General features: G+C 35.8%; 1 protein-coding gene across 1 annotated transcript in view; it reads right to left on the bottom strand.

Annotated features, from left to right (window-relative positions):
- The window catches only part of LOC106878166 (synaptogenesis protein syg-2), a 180,518-nt gene extending 178,173 nt beyond the window's left edge, over positions 1–2,345 (bottom strand). Inside the window, exon 1 of the mRNA XM_052973352.1 lies at positions 2,325–2,345. The gene's annotated coding sequence lies outside the window, so the exon portion shown is untranslated. The remainder of the gene's footprint in view (positions 1–2,324) is intronic.
- Positions 2,346–4,952: the final 2,607 nt, after the last annotated feature.

The raw sequence follows: 4,952 nt of genomic DNA on the forward strand, positions 1-4,952 counted from the left end.
TATATATATATATACATACATATATATAAATAAATACATATATATATATATATGTATATATATATACACATATATATATATATATAAATATATAAATATATGATGTGTATATATGCATAAATGTATGTGTGTGCGTGTGTGTGTATGTGTGCCATAAAATATCGTGCCAGACAGTTGAATGCATTAATTTTTATATAACTTCATCAACTTTTGTTTCTTCATTTTTTATTTTTATTATTTTAATATTTGTTTTTGCAATTAAAAAACTGTGTAGCAATAATTAGATGAAGAGATACGTCAATCACGAGATGACATATCAATGTACCTGCTCCACCAACACATACCCAAACATACCTTACAACACACACACACACACACACACACAAGCATATACTTTTACAACACACACACACACACTCCCATGTACACAGACGCAGAATCGTATCACATATTAAGACACACAACTGACAGCAGAGGTTCATAGACGCCATATATGCATCCCTTCTCAAAAGCACATCTCACTCATATAACTGAAACAACACATATACACACTTTTACACAGACAAACACGTGTATACAGAAACACACACACACACACACACACACATAACACCTATAAAATTGAAACAAATCAATCATACATACACAAACCTATAATACATATAGGTAACACAGACACAAATGACACACTCACACATACACACACAACATGCTTGCTTATAACACAATTAACGCACATACGTACGTGCACACACACACACATAGAACACGTGAAGAAACATGAGAACTTGTACATGGTTGCTGGAGCTATTTGAAATGGTAGTCAAATCCACCCTCCACTTCAGTGGTTCCCAACCCTTTTATTTAAATGAATTTTCCCACGTATCCCTTTTAATATGCTTCTCCTTATAAGCCAGCGAACTAGCAGAATTGTTAGCACACTGGGCGAAATGCTTAGCGCTATTTCGTCTGTCTTTACATTCTGAGTTCAAATTCCGCTGAGGTTGACTTTGCCTTTCATCCTTTTGGGGCTGATAAATTAATTACCAGTTGCATACTGGTGTTGATCTAATAGACTGGCCCCCTTCCCAAAATCTTTTGGGCCTAGTACTTAACGTAGAATATATATATATTTAAATAAAGGTTAAAATAGCCTTATTAAGGGATAAAAATATCCAATGAATTACTTGTTCATTGCCTATCATTTTTTTTTCGTGAATAGTGATATTCCTAAAATAATAGGTCTAAGTATAAATCTTGGTTTATAAATATTCAAATTAAAATTCAGAAAATGGAGATGAAACATTAATATAATTTATGAACTGCAAAACTCCAACATATTCTCTTACAGCTGTTTCTATTTTACCAAAGGCCAACAATTTGGAGGGAAACATAACACATAATAACTTAACGGCATGTCTTTTCTACTCTTCTGATGAGATTTTGCCCCAAACAATGATTTAATTATTGGAATTTAATATTTGGGCAAAATTGAAACAGTTGTAAGAGAATATGTTGGATTTTTGCAATGGATAATTTATATTAATGCTACATCTCCATTTTCTGAATTTTAATTTGAATATTCATAAACCAAATATATGTGTGTGTGTGTGTCTGTCTGTCTGTCTGTCTGTATGTATGTATGTATGAATGCATGCATGGATGGATGTATGAAATTTTGAATTTAGTTCACGGACCTCCAGTACTACTTTTGCGGGTCACCAGGGGTCTGCGGCCCCCAGGTTGGGAACCACTTCTTCAATTACACAGTATCGGTGTATCATACTAAAGGCATATACATCGTTGTGTTGGTGGTGGTGGTTCTTGATTTCAAAAGTTACGACTATGAATTTGTTTCACCTGGTTTGATTACAGTTGCTAAGAGTAACAGCCCCATGGCCTAACAGTGACTTCCTCTCTCTTACAACATGTAACTCATGTGTATTTATTTGTGCACTAAATGCACAAATGCAACACAAAATCTACATAAGCTTTTAAAATAATACAATTTAATAGACATTCACTACTAATTGCTGCAATTTAGTAAAATCCTACGTAGCACTAATTTGCTAATTGCAATTTACAAAACAGTTTCATAGCTGTAATTTACACATTTCGAAATAGTCAATTATCAATGTAATTAGTGATGAGGTAGGTGAAAAAAGAAACGAAAAGAAAAGAATGCAATGTATAAAGTACAGGTTTATCAGCCCACAAGTTATGAGTTCAAATCCATGGTAGAATCTTCAGTTCGTCTGACTGCTTGGAATAAGGAACCAAATTATCTGAGAATAATTTAGCATTTAAGGAGTGAGCATACATACCCTCGCAGGCCGAATTGTTCCGTTGGTAATTAAGGTTCCCTATGACTATATATCTTTTAGCTTTTGCTTGTTTCAGTCATTAGACTGCGGCCATGCTGGGGCACCGCCTGGAAAACTTTCTAGACAAATGACTCGCCCCTGTACTTACTGCTTTTTAAAGCCTGGTACTTATTCTATTGGACTCTTTTGCTGAACCACTAAGTTACAGGGACATAAACACACCAACATCAGTTGTCACGTGACAGTGGAGTACACACACACACATATACGTATATATATGTGTGTGTGTGTGTGTGTATGTAAATATACGACAGGCTTCTTTCAGTTTCCCTTTACCAGATTGCCTCACAAGGCTTGGGTCGGCCCAACGCTACAGTAAAAGACACTTGCCCAAGGTGTCATGCAGTGGGACTATTTGGTTGGGAAGTAATGGACTCTCCAGTACTTTGCATTGCTTGGAGGCCTAACGTGTTCCTGGACACCCTGTCTTGGTAGTACATTATTTACATTTGACGGATATTTGTCCTCGTCTTGTTTGTTGTTAACACAACGTTTTGGCTGATATACCCTCCAGCCTTCTTCAGGTGTATTGGGGAAATTTTGAACCTGGGTTCTCATTCCTAAGGTATTTTTCAATGTTATGTCACTGCCTGAAATCGAACTCAGAATCTTGGGGTTAGTAGCCTGTGCTCTTAACCAATATGCCATAATAATAATAACATTGAAAAATACCTTAGGAATGAGAACCCAGGTTCGAAATTTGTGTATAATATATTGAGGGCTATCGATAAAGTTCACACACACACACACACACACACACAAACACACACACCTATTGAAATGTATTAATTGAGGAAGATCTTCTGTAAAAGCATTATCCAGTATGACATCATAATATAAAGCAGTGCTCCAGCATGGCTGCAGTCAAGTGATTGAAACAAGTAAAAGAATAAAAGAACACAGCTAGCTAGATAGATAGATAGATGAGACTGTGCACACGCACACACACATATATACACACATACATATAGATACGTATATATATATATATATATATATATATATATATATGTATATATATATATATATATATATATATATATATATATATATATATATATATATATATATATAGCTAGATAGATACGTATACATATATACACACATGCATATATGTTCATATATATACATAAATGTATGTACATACATACACATATACAGTGGGGCATGTACTTTTAATAAAATATGGTGTCAATGAAAAGCAGGAAATGTCAAAAGAAAGCCAGTCTATTATGACAAAGTGAGTTTCGTGAATATACGTGTTTATGTGTATGTGTGATACGTATGTGCTCCCATATGAGTGTGTGTGTGTGTGTGTATGCATATGCATGTTTTGTTAGTGGTGGTGGTGGTGGTGGTGGTGGGGAGGAGCAGAAAGGTAAGAAGGATAACAAAATCGCAAAATATGTCGAAATAAAACTGTAACGTTATTAACCTTTTGATGTGTTATGATGTTTTACATGGATTCAGCTGTCACGGTAGTAATAAACGTCTTTTCAATCTCCGACACCTTTCGTGAAACCTATATAACAACATTCTCCATGTGCGTGTGTGTGTGTGCATGCCTATATGTATATATGAATGTGTGCATGTGTGTGTGTGTGTGTACATAACCTGTCTCTCACCTGCGAAGGAGGATAATGAACTTACATAAACACACACAAGCAGAGACACACTTAAAACATACCCATACATGCTTACCTACACAAGATTATATATGCATATATAAGTCGTGTGTGAGTGTATATGAATGCATATATGTGTATGTATATATTATGTATGTATGTATGTACACATATTGCATATATAAGTATATGTGTATATATACGTAAGTATATGAGCGTGTATATATGTATGTGTATCTGTAAATATATATCTATATTTATATATGTATGTATATTGTATGTGTATGTATATAAACATACACTCTATGACAGATGGAGAGAGGGGTGTGTGAATAGAAGAAACAGATATCTTGTTTCTTAACACGAGATGTAATAACAATGAAATAAAAGAGACAAGTTTTTAAACCTTTGAGGGAGCAGTCTGATTCAAAGACACACACACACACACACACACATTCCTATTCAATTCCTCCAACCAAATGCATTGACGTACGTACAAACATACATGCACAGAAGCTCCTACACATTGAGTCTACAAAATAACGGAATGAACGTAGGCACACATACACACTTATATGCTTTCTCTCTCTCTCTCTCACGCACACACTCCTACCACCGCCACTGCTCTTCTAGACTACTGAGACAAGATTAGAGACTCTGATATACACACACGCCTATCCTGACCCTCCACCCTTCAAATTCAGACAGACACATAATCGAAAAGCCCACCCGACAAAACTGTTGGGGCAAGAGGGCACACACAACACACACACACACACACCTATCCGGACCATCACCCTTCAAGCTTGCTGAGACACAAGTACACACACATAGACACACACAGTTGAGTGGCCTACCCTGACAAAATTGCCGGGACAAGAGGGCACACACACACACACACACACACACACACACACACACACACACACACACACACACACAC

The sequence above is a fragment of the Octopus bimaculoides genome, chromosome 15, assembly GCF_001194135.2.
Source record: "Octopus bimaculoides isolate UCB-OBI-ISO-001 chromosome 15, ASM119413v2, whole genome shotgun sequence".
Taxonomy (NCBI): Eukaryota; Metazoa; Mollusca; class Cephalopoda; order Octopoda; family Octopodidae; genus Octopus; species Octopus bimaculoides.